This window comes from Adiantum capillus-veneris, chromosome 17 (assembly GCF_014529385.1).
Source record: "Adiantum capillus-veneris isolate H3 chromosome 17, ASM1452938v2, whole genome shotgun sequence".
Lineage (NCBI taxonomy): Eukaryota > Viridiplantae > Streptophyta > Polypodiopsida > Polypodiales > Pteridaceae > Adiantum > Adiantum capillus-veneris.
The window spans coordinates 124,580,832-124,598,850 of NC_140947.1; positions in this window are offsets into that span (position 1 = coordinate 124,580,832).

An 18,019-nucleotide genomic window follows, 5' to 3' on the forward strand; every position below is an offset into this window, starting at 1 on the left:
AACTACTCAAAAAAAGGGGAAAATCCTTACTCACATCCTGGAGTACCACCTTCAGCTTTGCACCAACTTCTTCTGCAGTAATTATCTCTCAAAAACTCTCCAGATACTGACTTTGCAGCCTTTGCCATGATCCTCAATCACTATTATTTAAACCATTGTACCACACCTTAGCCTGTCGGCACATCAACAACGGCACCGTTTGCAGCTTTTTCACATCCGTTCAACATATGCATCGACAACAGCCATAACTCGAAATCTGCTAACCAATCCTTGGGATCATCAATGCCCATAAATATGGGGCCAAAATCTAGCTCCACTGTTTCTACCAGCTTGAAACGCGACTACGTCCGAACACTTCAACCATCAGCCAACTGCTTTGTTTGCTAATAAACACCGCTTCTAACCTCAAATTGAAGCATTAGACAGCTCCTTAGTGGGGGCAACAGAAGATGGAGATGGAGGAGGGGAACACACCCAGCACACAACTCAATGCTTCACTATAGCCCAGGGTATACACAGCGCCCCAATCCAATAGAGATCACATTCAAAACTCGACACTATCTGTAAGCAAACCACCGCCTGCACACAACCATACACACACACAGAGAGAAGAGAAAGGTAAAGGGGGGATGATGCCAAAAGATAGAAATGATGGCTTTCTTGTGTATACACAACCATGTATAATCAATTCTCCGAGCCGGCACAACCCTCGGCCACAAACTTCAATAGGCCAAAAAGCCTAATGGAAAAAGGCTCCAAGAGCCAGAAGCAACATTGGCCCAAAAGCCCTCTGGCAAAAAAGCAGCACTAGAAAAAAGCCCTTAAAAACTCACGTTTACATCCTTTTATAGGGGTGGCTAAGTCCAAAAAAAGAAAAAATGTAAGCTCCCCAACTCGTGCAATCATCTTTTAGCTTGCATTAGTATTTTGTTTCCTTGCATACACTTGGTCTATTTCCCTTTTTAGAAGCTCTTGCATGGGAGACACATCGCCATGTTGCCCGCTTGGAACTTCCCCCTAGCTCTTTAAACTCGCTCTTTAGCACTAGGTTGGCAACCCAACAAGACATAAAAGTGTCCTTTCAGGGTTTTGAAAAAAACCTCCAAAACCATAGTAGATCCACTCATTTTGTAAAATCCTTTCATGAGGTTATAGTTCAAGGCCTACTACACATGTAAAAAATAAGAAACTTGTAAAATTTCTCATCTTTCGGTCACACCAAGCCTCCAAAGTTGATGGACCAGTACATTTTCATCAAAACAGTCATTTCTTACGTTTTGTTGCATAAAAATAAGATTAGGGATTTTTGTAGGACTTGAGATAAATTCCTTAGTTAACTTCAATGGGTTGGTGATCAGAACATATGATTGCTTCTCACTCACTATTTTTTGTTTTTCCAAAAGAAATAGGTACAAAAAAGTTGAATTTTTACCATTCTGCAAACCTATCATCAAAGTTTCTAGAGCCACACTCAATACAAATAATATATGCATGTTTTCTTAGTTCCCTATTGTCCTTTAGGTTCATAAGGAGCCATGGAGCATGTCAAAAGAATAATACATCTCTTACCAAGGGGAATCTTGGGGACAAAGATGAAGTGCTAAATACAGCAAACATGAAAAAATTGGGTTCAACATTATGAGTTGTAGAATCCTATAGAAACTATTCAATATCTATCCAAATTTGATCCTTATGACTAGATATGGTTACTACCTACAAAATGCATGTAGTTTTCACAAGAAACTAACAATATTGAAAAAGCTATACTTGATATACTAGAATGTTTCGTTTTCTTCTATAATTGAAAAAATCAACCATCGTAGTCTACTATGCAAAATAGGGTATTAGGTGCCCCAAAACTCAAGGAATATTAGCTTTATGTTACAATATGCGACATAGAAAATCAAAACTGCATTTGGATATCATGAAAGTCACCAAAAAAATCATAGAAGAGCTAAAATTGGCTAAAAAACAGGATTTGACAATTTTTGTAATTTGGTCATAACTTACAACTTTAACATTTATTTCTCCCTAGAAGCATCAGGACATGTTGAGGACTCCTAAGATAGTTCTCTAGCATTGAAGACCTCACGAACATGAATTCTAGAGTGGTATAGTTGCAAAAAGTTGAAAAACGCCAAAAACAAGACCCGTTTTTTCACATAGTTTAGGTTGTGAAATGTTGTGCAGGTACAAGGTTAAAGATGGAATTGATATTCCAAAAAACTGTCGAGTTTTTTTCAGCTCATGAGACAACTTTCTAGACCAATAGCACCTCAAAATCCATTTTGAAACTCTAGACATAAGTCAAGGAAAATGGTCACTTAATAGGACATGAAAGTGTCCCAGGACATAAAAGTGTCCCATTACCAACCTAGTGTTAGGCCCCTTTGAACTCTCTCTCTCTCTCCTCCTCCACTACTGTCAAACTACTCCTTGAGAGTCTTTCTCTCCACTGTCGTAGGACACCTCCCTTGGCACCTCTCTGTTGACGCAGGGGGCCCCCATGTCACTAGTGATATCGCTAGTGAGAGGTACCCTTCCCCTCAGCGGGCGTGTACTGGCCCTAGGAAAGCTCCTATGCCATATCATCACCTACACACTTAGTTGCCCAGCGAGTGCCACCAACTGTCGTCGCTGCCGTGATTGGCTAGCACGCTACCAGCCTGGCCAAAATCCCAACACCACTGCCCGTGCAGGGCTGCGAGCACCACCAACATAGTTCCCCATGAGGGACACCATTGCCACGCTCAAAAGGAGGTCCCACTCCCTTTTGATACTCCATTGAGGACCATGGCTCAGGCTATATACCATAAGCTTCACTGCAAAGTTCCCGCATCTGGGATTTTTTTTTCCATGTGGCAGCTCATAGGAAATAGCCCTCCATGCAAAAAAAGAAAACCTTCATTTCATGGGAAAAACCCCCCATTGGGGTACCAAATTGGCCCAGCCATTTGTGGCTCCGGAATCTGGCTCCCGATCCGCAAAGCCCGTCCGCAAGCTCACTTTTGCGACTCCAAACCCCTTTAGCCTTGCCGCACTTCAAGATTCTTTGAGACCCCGAACTGAGGCTGCAAAAACCTGAACTTTCATCTGTAACCAACCTCCAGAAACTTCACCCCGACTTTCAATTGCTACAACTTTCCTCTTCGGGCTACGTTTGACAAGTAGTCAATTCTTGTTGGCTCCATACACTACATAGCACCTTCTCAAACTCTATCGTGGCTCAAAAAATTCCAAATGGCACGACTCCCCATGCGGTCAAGTGGTGGGCACCCACCCGGCCCCTGGAAAAACTTCAAATGGCCATATCCTGCAATCCATAGCTCTGATCTGCAATCTGAAAAGGCGGGTATGCTCCATAACTTGAGCACTATGTGTCTATACACTGACCATTAGGAAGCGAATGGGGTCTAGGAAGGCCTCTTTATTTGGAAGTTTAGGAGAGTCGAACCTCTAGTATTAAGAAAGCAATCAAAGGACAACTTTTGAATTCAAATAGGCAAAACAGCTAGTTTATTTGAATCAAATTTCCCCCCAAAATCAATTTTAAAATCTAGCGAGAAAAACCATATCATGTAACATATCTATGGAGAGATTGCCACACAGATTACAGATCTATAATCTCCACTCAAATTGAAGATCATATGTAGGAGTTATGGAAGGCCAAAAATCATAAAGTTATCCACCCAGCATTTTGGGGGGAAAAGTGCTTCCTTTGACCATTCTTACACTGCTCTTACACACCCACATTAGAATATTGCTAGCATACTAAGTAAGTCTCCACAAATTGTGCAACATCTTTGTACATTCCCTTCCACCAATAGCGGTTCTTGATTTTGACAAAAGTTGCCCATACCCCTCAGTGTCCAGCCCATAAGATTTCATGAAACTCTTTAATCACATGTTGCTCAGTTGCTTTATCACAAACAACTTGTTGTGGTGCCCCTCTTAAACGCTTTGGTGGCTTCCACAGATGACCATCCTTTAAAAAGTAGCTATAAGCCTTTTTCCTTATCCTCTTGTACTCTTGATCACTCCATCCCTCTTGCCTTGTAAGAGTACTTAGGTAACAGCCTATCAAAAGACATTCTCCATCATACATCTCTTAAAGAAAGACTAAAAAAACACAAGCATGAGTACCAGCGCTTGCATGTAAATGAGAAGAGGTGTAGAACTTTAAGCCCACATCATCACTAGTGGTAATCATTTCCTCTTCATCTTCATATCTGGCCCTTGACAACATATCTGCAACATGGTTATCTTTGTATGCAATGTGACAAAACTCAGGGTTAAGAGACTTAATAAAGTCTATCCATCACAACATTGCAATGTCCATAGTAGTGCAATTTGCAACCTCCCTATCAATGGTAATCAATCTATTTCTACCACAACTGAATCACCAATGAAATATTCTTTATCAGACCTTAGGGCAGTAGAAATATCCCAAAGTTATCTCTTAACCTGTGGGTAACCTCTTTGACAAGAATTAAGCATTTTTTCTCCAAACCAGACTGCATATATGTGACCATCCTGATCATCTTGACCTATAGCCCACCCAATACATTTTAGGCTAGTGTCAACGATTAAGATCACTGGCCTTCCACACTTATAATCAAGATTTCTAAAGGTAGGAGCCTCAAGAAGCATTGTTTTCAATTTTTTGATGGCCATTGTATGAGCTTCTTCCCATACAAACCTTTTACCCTTCTTTAGCAATTGATAAAGAGCCTCTGCAACAAGAGCCAAGTGCGGTAACCAAATACTATAAAATACACATGCACCCAAAAATCTCCGAACCTTAGTGAATGATGTGCATGTTTTGTTCATCTTTTGTATAGCTTCATCTTTAGCCAGATTTGGTCATCTTCCATCTGGGCCACATATATGCCCTACAATTAAAACCTCTTTAGCACCAAAAATTGTTTTTGGCCCTAAAAGTGTCAATTTAACTTCTTGAAGCTTAGATAAAATGGCATTACAGCAGCAATATGTTGGGCAACAAACTGTCACCACCCCCTCTAATAGTTTACCTCATCTTGGAAACCTTCTTCACATCTCTTTATCAAAAAATCATGGATGAAAGGCATGGTAGCATGATGAATAAAATTCCTTAGCACCTTATTCATTGTTAGGGGTTTACAACCCTAATAGATATTCAATGCAAACCACATATAGAATACAGGAAATTGATTACAAGTGACTGCACATTACACCATGAAAACTGCAAAATGTGTGAACACAAGAGACCATGGCTAAGAAAGAGAAAGTATTGTGCTACCCTGTATTCATCATCCACATCCAATTACAAGCCCAAAATATAAGTACGACTGCAAACTGCAAACTATTAATTGGTTACATCCAAAAATTTCTACACGCCATATGACCATTTGAATGTTTAAAACTACCTAGGCATAAAGTCCTTGTCTAAACAAAACCCTAAGGCTTAAAGCTAAGACCTTAGCTATAATCAAAAAGTAAGTGCCCTGACACATTAGGCAGTAACATTCATACCATTCATCAAATGAGCTACAGAGTTAGTAGCACGCGGTGGTAGAGTGCACATCCTCACCAAATCAAGAGGTGTACGCATTGTAGTAAGATCCCTACTCTTCAAATCAAGCTAAAATGGATCATATCCTGAGTAGAGATCACCCATAGAGTAGATGGATCTTCTTGCAAAGGATTCAACAAACTCGCCCAAAATTGGACATGTACCCACATTACAAATTGTTACTTTATTGATTGGTTGCATATCCTAAATGAACCTTAGGCTACCATTCTTCTTTGTAATAGTAAACCACCGATCAGAGTATGGTGTGCATGATGGTTCCAAAATTCCCATCCTTATCTTCTCATTTAACAAATCAATGAGCTTTGGAAAGTGAGTTTTGGGTATTGAAATAGGGTGTAAACTCCATGGCTTATGAGGAACAATAAATATAACCATAGGGGAAACGGCATTTGGATGCACATCTAATCTCACTTGGCTCAAAAGAAAAGGCTTTACCATGATTTCCAAGAATCTCTCAAAAGAATTTGATTTCCTCTTAAGTAAGGAAATCCTGCTCTCGAATCTTCAGCTTCTTCAATGTCTTTTTAATGAACTTATGCCCAATGTTCTTTGGATCTCTCAGCATAGGCTGGTGAGAAGCTTTCTCCATTACCCCATAACTTCCTTCTGGCAACGGTGTAGCCATCGGCCTCACCTGCTTTTCAAAAGATTTATATTTTGTCTCTACCGGGACCTCAACTGGTTCACCCAAATCCTCCTTTCTATGTGTAAGTGCTTCATATATATCCAGTTCTTCATATATGTCCATTGAATTCACTTCAACAATGTCAATTCCAATTTGTAAGCTGTATTGCATGATCGCCTCTAGCTCTGACATAGTATCCACGTAAGAGACCTCTTCAAAGATCCCTAAAATCACATCATCTGGTTCAAGCACATTACATCCCTACAATTCACTTTAAATACTTGACACATATTGATCTTCCCATTTAGGTAGCTCATTAAACTTCATCATGTATGACACCAAACCCTCATACGTTAATCCCAAAAATATCGAAGAGAAAGTCTCTCTTTGCGAGAGCTTCCCACCTCCGTACCACCATAGTCCCGCTTTATAGTGGCAACCCAAGAAAATCCTCTGAAAACTTCTTTGAACTCTTTGCATATCTTCCGCAATGGATGATCACGTAGGCTACATTTGTTTCTGGCATGTTCTACACACACAGTCAAAAATTGAACAATCCTGTTACCATCCCTGCTTCGGATCCTTGCACACAGTCATAATGTAGGGCTGTCTCAATATGAATGGATAGGACGAGTGCTAATGTATAAAAAAGTTTTGTGCATCACAAACATCCCCAATAGTTACCTTAACATTTGCACATGCACCATAAAGATCCCCTGGAAGCATAATGGAAGCTCAAATCCGCCAACCGTGATCAACATCAATAGGCCATTTCCCTTTCTTTTGCTAGCTCTTTTCCATAAGATTGATTTATGACCCATGGTCCACAAGTGCTAAAACTGGCTCTTCAATGCCCCCAAGATTCACAATGGTTTTTGTCATTGCTTTGGTCCAATGAGTCCTAGAAAAGTAACTCCTAGGCACAATTTCCTCATCTATATCATCATTAAAATGAACATGCCTTACCTCATATATAATTGGATTTGAAACCACCACTTCCTTTGACTTTTCATCTTCAAATGCCTCTTCATCATAAGCATCCAAAATTGACTAAATGTGATGGATCATTTGACTTTTAACTGCATCAGGTTTTCACTCGCTTGGTATTTGGCATTTCCTTTTTATAATATCTATAATCTCCTCATGGAACGCACGCTTGGCAATTCCCAAGATGTCACCCAACGTGAGCTCCACCTTGCAGTAGCACTCGTATAAGAAGGTTCTTGTATAACTTTAATTATCTCGTTAAGAACTGGCTCCTCTAATTTTTGTTTCCTAGAGGCTGACTTGTCCTTAATTTCCTCATCTGTTGTCTCCATGGGATCAATCCCAATCAGCTTATCCACCCTTATCAATCGCTTTACAATCATGTCGACTGCTTTGAAAACCAGCTTCCAATCAAATGTTAAGCCCAATTCACATGTTGAATCCTCAAGTAGCTACACTAAGCTCTTTTGAAGCCGTGGGTTATTAGCTTGGACAAATAACTCTACCCGTTCTGGTGTCAATGACCGCTGCTCTCCTATAGATAGCTGCTCAAATTTATTTTATTTTCAAATTCTTATAGTAGCTCTCGTGAAAATAAATCCTTGTTTTTTTGCTAGATCCACTTCAAAAAAATCTTCTTAGTTACCCTAATGATAATCTTCAAGGAGATACTCCTCCTGTAACGCATTTTTAAAAATTCTGCCAGTTTGGTCCGTGTGCAGCCTGTATCTCCCCTATTCGAGGTAAAATTTTGAAACATCTCAACCTTCAAACCGCTGCAATTTCTCTATTATTACTTGTTGAGCTTTTTGTATTCACTCATGCAAATTAAATTGTTGTTATGGAGTCTTCTTCTGCTGCATGTAGGCAAAAAATTGTTGTATCATCTGGCGCATCGCCGCCTTTTGCGGTGTAGTCATCTTTCTCTGCAAATTTTTTCGCCCCGACTTAGTTTGGTGTTGGGTTCACCAAAGATGTCGGGGATAATGGGTTTGCAAGGTGAGTCAGCGGATCAGCACCGGGCTACTTGCTGTGAAGAAAATAATAGACCAAATGCACTACACCAAGCAAACAAATTGAATAACACTTAAATAACTTAAAATTGGCACACTAAAAGCCTCAAGCTCGTAATGGTTACCCCAAAGTAAATTTGACCAAGAGTATTGATCTCCTGCTTATGCCTTTGATTAGAGACTTTTGAAGTTAATTAGGAAGGAAGTATTTGGCAAAATTCCATGCATGATGCCCTTGTATCTCCCAAATACGATCGAGGAGAGAGATCGATAGAAATCTTGAAGCTGTGCTTACTCATGTTCTACTTTTTTAAGCCAAGAGAGAGATCTTGAAGCCCTCCGTGACCTTCTCTTTAGCTTCCTTCACCATATAAATTTCCCCCTTGTCCACCTCCGAATCCTCGAGGTCAAGAGCGAGAGAAAGTCCTTGAGCTTAGTTGCCACAAGAAAAAGGCTATCTTGCGTCATATCCACTTAATGCCAAGACCCAAGATTCACTAAGAGAGAGAGAGAGATTAAGAGCCTTCTCCCTTGCAAGAGAGAGAGAGAGAGAGAGAGAGAGAGAGAGAAGACTCCTTGTTTGCCTTGCATTGTAAGTCGAGAGGCCATTCGCTTCTTCTTTCAAGATCCAACTCTGCGAGATTCCCCTATCTCCCCTTTGTTCGTCTTCTACACCTTATCCCCCTCCTCGCTAAACTTTTGCTTCCCCCCTAAATGGCTTCTTTAAATAGAAAACCTGGGCTTCTCCTTAAGTAACAATGGACTGTTGTTGCTAGGGGTGCATGACACTAATTGATAATGTGGCAGCAAGTTGGATATGGCAGCATGAAAAACACCAAGACTAGATCCGAATGGGAGCACCACTACCTACTAGGCACCTTTTCTTCCTTGCTTGGCGTCATCCGACCCATTCTGTGGCCATGTCATGAGATCCTCCTTGCCTCTCTATGCCTCCCTCACCGCATGTGCCTCCATGGATCCCATTTCCCTTATTCTTTTCCCACTTTGCACACACTAAGCCTCTTGGGCGGCCATTTAATTTGGCCCTTGGCTGGCCACTTACCCTTGGCTTAAGTTTGGGTGGCCTTTTGGCCCTCCAATTTATAAGGGCACCACATTTCGCATGCAAAATAACCAAGGAATTTCTTTGCATGGAATTCATTTATGGCAGCTCTTGACGAACAATATCATTGTGAATTTCATTGCCCATTTAATATTGCATGGTACCGCTTGTCTTCAAGATACAAGCATACGTGATTGCATTTTGAGAGTGGTCCTCTCTTTGCATTTGCTAAAAACAACCAGCTTCCTATCCCTACTTCTGTTGAGTATATCCCGCGATCATTGCATTCCAGGAGACGACATTTCGGACATAGAGCTCTTCAAGCACTTTTTGTGCTTTATGAAGTACACCACATTTGGCATACATGTAGACTATCTTAGTGTTGCTGGCAGTATACCCCGCTATCAATGCACAGCAAGAGATGACATTTTGGGAAATGCACCTTGATTGATTATTGCCCTATTAAGTGCACCGCATTCAAAAACCCGGTCGGAAGCCAAAAACTCCCAATTGGCACAATCACCGAGGCTACCAAACTGCTACGAAATTGGTCCCCCGAGAAAACTTAAACTGCCGATATCTTGGCAACCAGAGCTCCAATTTCCAATCTGAAAAAATCGACATGCTTCACAAGTTGACCGTTTTAAGCCCATGATTTTACTTCCTCCATGATCCCTCATCTGCAGTTTCCCAATCCAGTACAAATCTGCAATTGACTCAACTTCAAACTGACATAACTTCCTCTTTGTTGCTCCAATTGAGAGAGTCGTTGGTGCATCCAAAGTTGGTCAATCATAGAAGATGGCATGGGAAGGTATGTGCAGGCTAACAAAAACATGGAAAAGGACTAGAGCATCTATAAAGATCATGGGAAGATATGTAGCAGCGGATATATATGGTTGATGTGGTTTACATGCCAAGAAAGGCTCTCGAAGGGGCTAATTTGGGTAGCATATGATGGAGGTTCAAGCTGCAGTCTTTGGGCCTAAAACTGTAGAGCTTGAGGTGCTCAAGAAGCAGGTCCAAACGGCTCATCAAACAAAGCTACGGAGACCAAGATACTTGAGTTTGAAGGTGCACTGCATTGCAGGTCCTTGTCGGGCAGGGCATGGGGACAGGTGGCCCAAGTGGATGTGAGTGTATAGACGTTGGTGCAGCCAAAGTGTGTCGACCCCAGAAGAGGGAACAAGCAGTGATATGTATGCTTATAGGTGCATGGCAGAGGGCTAGAGCAGATGGGAAGGGCTTGTGCAGTCGTAGAGCTTGAATTGCTAAAGGAACAAGTCCAAATGGCTTGTCAAACGGAGTTATAAGCTGCAAGATATTTGAGTTTGAAGTTGGAGGTGAGTGCAGATCTGAGACGTATAGGCTGGATGATGCTAGGTGGTATGAGCCAGTTTGGGGCTATGGACATGTAGTCCTTGATTTATGGAGCATGTCGGTCTTTTCAAATTGTCCATCAGGGCTACATATGCCAAGTTATTTCCAGATGAAGTTTTGTCGGGGGGTAGGTTGGTGCCGGGTTGGCCTCCTCGGGAGATGTGTCATGTGATGATTTTGGAGCCCTACTAGAGTTTTTATGTGTTATATGCGGCACAAGAACGCCACCAAGGTTTTGCTCATCCGTCGGCATCCATAGCAGAAAGGTATTGAAGGTCAAAGTTGGCGACGGCTTCGGACGTGGTGCCATCATACGATTTTTTACCAGTTTTGGCCATGTCAGTTGGAGGCCTGTCAAAGTGGAAATGCGACGAGGTTTAAGGAAATTAAAGCTGGAAATGCAAGTCTTCAACGGTGCTTTATGGCTCGAATATCGGATTCCTGAGAAGGAAATGGGGGGATTGTGAGGTTGCTAAGAAAACAAAATTTGCAGAGGATTTTGAAGTCCTTAATAAGGATGTTTTTTCTTGGGGTTTTGGAGTCCAGTAGCCCACGAGGAGCCACGTGGTGGGGATATACCCCATATGCACAAGAGGTAAAGTCGAGCGCAGGGTATAAGGGCCTCATTGCATATCCATTTGGGATATCAAAACAATGAAGGGGAGCCATCGGAGCTTTGAGATATGGCGTCTGAGTGCAGGGAAAACCCTTCCGCTGCATTGAGATGATGGCGGCCCTCTGGGTACGAACGCTGGCGGACTTTGTTGACGTAGGTGTTGGACACGCCGGTTGTCGTTGGCAGCTGGCTGAGCACTTGGTTGTTGATGTGGCGCCCATTGGGGTTGATTTTTGTGCTCATAAGGGCCCAACATTTTTGAGAGGAGGCATGGGAGCACGGACAGCGCCGTTGGTGCCCCGACTAAGAGGGGGATCCCGCGTGGTAAGTGACTTGGGTCTCAAGGAAACCGGGCCCAAAATAGAAAGTGGGTGGTCACATGCAGGGGGTGAGAATAGAACCGGGCATGGTGCTAAATTGGGGAAGGCTCTCACACCCAATGGACCCCCATTTTTGGACATTGATCAGGCAGGTTTTAGGATGGTTTTTGGAGGAGGAGCTCTTGGAGAGAGCCGAGCAAGAAGAAGAAGAAGGGGCCAGTTTTGGCACCCTAAGGTGGATCTTTCTGCTCAAGGCAAGGAGAGTTCTTGTCCTTTTGGAGTGTAAGGAGGCAAAGTTCGAGGATGGAGCTTCAGAAAAAGCTGTTGAAGCCAACTTGCATGGTTTTTTCTGGTGGCTCTCAACAAGGGGAGCCGCACGGAGGCAAGGCCGTTGATTTCCATGTTTTTTTCGTGCTCGTCGATGTAGAATCAACGGATTGGTTATAGCAAGTTTTGATGATAGGGTAGATGAATTTTTTTTGCCATAATTGAAGCAAATCCTATCAATTTTTGGTGTCGTTTCTTCCTCTTTCCCCCCTTCTTCCCTTTGCTCTGTTGCGACAATCTGGTGGTGGTGTTGGAGATGTGTGTAACTCCCTTGTGGATTGTGCGAGTTTTGAAGGTGAACTCAAGTGGATTGGGGTCCAGTGATTATCCTGGCTATAGAGAGGCTTGCAATTTGGTGCCAAGTGTGTTCCCCTTTCCCCCCATCAAATGCATAGTGCTTAAGTTATGGAGCATACCCGTCTTTTCAGATTGTAGATCAGAGCTATAGATTGCAGGATATGGCGATTTGAAGTTTTGTCGGGGGCCGGGTTGGTGCCCACCTAACCGCATGGGGAGTCATGTCATCTTGCATTTGTTGGGCCGTGACAGAGTTTGAGAAGGTGATATGCAGTGTATGGAGCCGACAGGAATTGACTACTTGTCAAACGAAGCCCGGAACGAAAAGTTGTAGAGTTGAAAGTCGGGGTAAAGTTGCTCGAGGTTGGTTGCAGATGAAAGTTCAATTTTTTGCGGCCTCGGTTCGGGGTCTCAAAGAATCTTGAAGTGTGGTAAGGCTAAAGGGGTTTGCAGTCACAAAATTGAGCTTGCGACCGGGCTTTGCAGATCTGGTTGTGTTCCTCTTTCCCCCTCTCCATCTTCTGGTGCCCCCACTGAGGAGCTGTCCGATGCTCCGATTTGAGGTTGGAAGTGGTGTTTGTTAGCTAACAAAGCGGTTTTCTGATGGTCGACGTGTTTGATGGTCGAGTTTGAAGCTGGCATAGATGGTGGAGCAAGGTTTTGACCGCATATTTATGGGCATTGAGGATCCCAAGGATTGGTTAGCAGATTTTGAGTTATGGCTGATGTCGATGCATATGTTGATGGATGTGAAAAAGCTACAACGGTGATGTTGTTGATGTGCAAACGAGCCAAGGTGTGGTTTGATGGTTTAAAGAACATTGATCAAGGATAATGGTAAAGGCTTGAAGGTAAACTTTTGAAGCGGTTTCGAGAGGTGATTGCTGCATAGGAAGCTGGTGCAAAGCTGAAGACGGTACACCAAGATCTAGTAAGGATTTTTCCATTTTTCTTGAGCAATTCAAAGCCTCTTGGAAGCAGTTAGAGGATGCTACTGGGGTAAAAGGCAACCAATATTTAAAGATTTCCAAGCTATTAGAGTGCTTGCATCCGAGGATTAGAGAAAAGGTTGAGGATTGTGGTGCTCATACATATGACGACATGGTCTATGTGGCCAAGATGAAGTGCTGAAAGGTAAAGCTGAAGTTGGAGCTGGGCATGTTGAAGTCAGTATATTATGTGTCTGTTGAGGCGGTAGTAGAGTGTTTTTTGGTCTGGTTCTAGTTATTCGAAATGCAGAGCCTATGGAGGTAAGGCCTATGGTTGGTTATGTTCCATGGAGGTTTCCAGTTTGTGGTATGCACGTGCTGAGGGTGGATGGGCTTGTCAACGAGGAGAAGCTCCATGTTGAAGGGGACCAGGAGACAAAAGTGGTAGCAGATGTTGAGGTTCTAGTGCAGCTTAAAGAGGTGAAGCCTGCTCTTGTGGAAAGTTTGAATGAAAAGGTAGCAAAATGCAATCGGGTTGCAGAAAGAAACAGTTCAGAAGCCAATGGATAAAGTGTGAAAATCCATGGAGATGGTCAAGCCTTTGTGGAGCAACAAGCGGATGAAGATCCAAATACGGCGTCGATATATGAGGAGATAGTCTGACAAACCTGAGCTGGTAAAGGTAAAGCTGCATTATTATGTGTTTGATGATATGGTAGTAGCCAATGTTCAAGGAGATTAGGGAACAAATCAAGTCAATGTGCATGATGAAGACCAAATGGAGCGGTCTGACGATAAGCAGGTAAAACTGGTGTGTAGTGCCATGCTAATGGCCATGCTAGTCAAAGTGGCAGTGGAGTATGCCATGGTGGTGCAACAAGTGCAGAATTTTCCAGAAGGGATAGAGAAACCATGCCTATGGAGGAATACAAGGATGGTGCAATAAGAATGAGTTTCTCTCTTCCTTGGTGGAGTATGATGCAGCTAGAGAGAAAATGATTGAAGAATAGGTGGTTGAAGCTGACAAGCAGGTGGACTTTGAAGGGCCAGTTGACGAGGAGGAGCTCGATGATGTCGGAATCGAGTGTGTGGCCAAAGAGGAGGTTGTGTTGCCAAAGACGGTGGAGATTCCGATGCAACAGACATGTCCAGTGGTGGATAAATAAGAATACCAGGTAGTGGCTTTGCTTACATTGAAGGTATGTGAGTTATGTCTGATGTGGTTTACAGGTCAAGAAAGGCTCTTGAAGGGGCTGATTTGGGTAGCAGATGACGGACGTTCAAGGTGCAATATTTGGGGCTAAAAATTTAGAGCTTGAGGTGCTAAAGGAGCAGGTCTAGGCGACTCATCAAGCAAAGCTATGGAGACCAAGATACTTGAGTTTGAAATTGTTGTGCATTGCAGATCCTTGCCAGGCAAGGGAGCTGGGGACAGGTGGCCCAAGTGGATGCATTAGGAAGAGGATGGGGTCTAGGAGGGCCTCTTTATTTTCCATGAGATTATGGAGGTGATTAGTATTTGAAAAATAGATGCATGCCATGTGTGGCATCAAGATGGATTACATCCTACTTATCCACTAGATATGCATTAGAAGTGGGTAGTAGATTTGATAACAATGGCAGTGGGTGTTTGGTAGATGAGGTATATTGTTCTTGCTAGAGAATATCTTACTAATTAGGTTGAAGGAAGAGGTTTGCACACAAAGGTTACAAGTGATGTATGCAAATGTTTTCTTGAATATGTAATTTCTAGGTACGGTTGTGTTGGCAAAATCATCACTGACAGAGGAGAGCTAGATGCAGATGAAGCTTGTGAGTTCTTTGCTCATTTGGGAATCAAATTGTCTCTTACTATGGCATAGTGACAGAGGGCATCCGCCTATTGTGAAGGCTTTAGCAAAAGCATGCCAAGAACATATTGGTGACTAAAGCTGCTACTTTTTGCTTTATGATCTAATTGCACTAACCATAGTTCAATTATAGGTTATATGCCATTTGAATTGATGCATGGATAGAAATCCATTATGCATACAAAGGAGGCAGTTATGTCTTGGACTGTAATGTTGTGGAAAGTAGATATGTCTACAGAAGATTTTCTTGCTTTACATATTTGCCAACTTGAGAGGCGTCAAGATATTGAGCAGGCCAAACAAAAGATCAAGGAGGCAAGGTTGAAGAATAAAGCAGCATTTGATGAGAAGCTTAGACTATGGCCATATGCTATCAAAGATGGAGATTGGGTACTCGTTAATGATAGTAGCTTGGAAAACCAATACTATGCTATGCAAAAGATGGTCAAGCGGTGGTTTGGACCGTATGTTGTACTTCATGTTTATGACAATCCAACATATAAACTATGTGAGCTCGATGTCACTGAGCTTAGAGTGCCTATTGTTGCAGGAAAAAGGATCAAACTATTCAAGAAATGGGAAGGTGAGTTTAATTTTGAGAATCAAATCTTAGATCAATAGAGACAAGGGATGATAATGATATGTATGCATCAAACAATGTGTCTGATGAAGCTATCATTCAAACAAAGAATGCTGAGAATGTGGATGTGGAGGAGTTGAAGGAACGGGAGCGACGTTCCAAGAAAATTGTTATTCGTGAAATTCCCGAAGAGAAGTTAGAGACACCTCCTTCTCTTGCCATTTTTATTAAAGATTTCTTCAAAACCCACTTTGGCATGTCCAGAGTTATGGTCTATGGAGCACATAGAGTGGGGAAGCAAGGAGCTACTGCTCAGGAGAACGTCCAATTGTATGCATCATGCCAAATGAGACCAAATGAAAGATTATCCTTGATAATAGTTGGATCTATTTGATAGATACAAAATTTTTTGTATATGAGATTGCGCTATTAAGAAATAAAATATGTGTCTCAAGGCATATAAGAAAAACAAGTAGATATCTCGCATAGAAAATGTGCCCAAGGAGGAGGCAAGTCCCTCGAGAAAATAGGGATGCGTGACCTATGAGACCGAGTTACAATTGAAAATATTCTTTTGGATTGTAATGGATACCCATGGAATGCGGGGGTTGGCATTGATGAACTAACAAGCAAAGCCGATGTTGTGCTTCTTGTTGAAACTTGGGAGTATGATACACAAAGGATTAACGGCTTGGAGGATTACAATAAACATTCATTGATGTGGTCAAAGAATCTCAAGCAACAAAGAGGGCAAGGAGGGGTACCATGTATGGTTAAGAAGGGATTGGAAGATTTTGTATCAATTGTGAAAGATGACAAGTACAAACGTTATGTATGGATGAAAATTATGACACCAAAGAGAGCACCCATTTTTGTAGACGATTTCTACATTCATGATTCCCCCTTTTATGCTTGCATGGATAGAGATCAGCCATTTTTTTATTTGAAAGAGGACATTGCTTATTTCAAAGGCAAAGCTAATGTTATTGTATCTGGGGATATGAATGCTCGCACAAAAACATTGCAACATGATACTCAACAATTTGACATGCCACACATTTCAAGGGAGTTGGAGGAAGTTCACTTGTATGATCGTACTACAATGGATAAGAAAGAGCCGAGTCACTATGGAAAGTTACTTTTACACATATGTAATAGCACGGGTATGCTCATTGCCAATGGTGTATCTTTGTGGAGTGGAGCCAATGGATTAACATGTAGGAAACATAATGGCTATATGCTACTCTTCGAAGCCATCATGTATCGCATAAAGAGTTTATGTTTGGCCAATGGACCTAGGAATCTGACCATTGGACCTTATGTATTGACCTTTCATGTGGAGAAGCAACTAATCGTGATAATCCCAGCCAAAGGAAAGAGAAATTATAACTATGTATGGATTTCAAATGGGTACCAATGTATACTGAAATGGTTGAGCAAAAGTTTTGGATGATAAAGCTTCAGTATGATGCACCATTGGAAACAAAATGGGAAGCTTTTAAGAAAGTTATTTGTTCTTCTTCCAAAGAATTATTTGCCATAAAGCATCTCCATGGTATCACCAAAGATAGATCACGCAGAAGGTGGTTTGATAAAGAATGTCAAGATGCTTGAAATTCCTTGATAAAGCTTGATGCAACTATGGACAAAGACATCTATCAAAGTCATTCGCATACATACAATGCATTGATTCAAAATAAGAGAAGAATATGGGAAGTAAATCAACAACTTTTTCAAGTCCAAAAAAAGGCACATGCATGTGGAATATTTTGGAGAAACTTGAAAGACAAGCTGGTTGAGAGCTTTTGGTAACTTGAGTCTTGTGGATATGTACACACATTGTAGGCATTTATATGAGCAAGAAAATGCTGAAAAAATACCATTTTATGGTTCACTCCCATGTATGACCTCTTTTTTTACTATTGAGTATGTATGTGGTGGGCTTGAAAAGTTGGCCACTCGCAAAGCAAGAGATCTTCAAGGTATCAAGACGGAGATGATCGAATGGACGGGAGATTTTACCCATGAGTGGATGTGTGATATGTTCAACCTTGCACTTCAACATGGTATGCCTTATGATTGGAGTACTAGTTGAATCATTCCTTTGCATAAAGAAGGGGATGTAAAGAATGTAAACAACTACCAGACTATAATGACTGGGTCTCTTATGGCAAAGTTGTTTGGGTGCATAATGGAGATAAAATTGAGTGATTGGACTGAAGAGAATGACAAGCGTGCAAAAGGACAAGCGGGTTTTTGTCGATGCCATAGCACCATTGATCATCTTGTCACTCTTCGTGTTCTCATGGAGAAAAGTCGGTTGAAAGGCAAGCGATTGTATTGTTGTTTTGTGGACTTTAAGAAAGCCTTTGATATGATTGCATGCAACAATTTGTGGAGAAGGATGCAAGAACTCCAAGTGCCAAGTGAGTTTATGCTTGCAGTTTCTCGAATCTA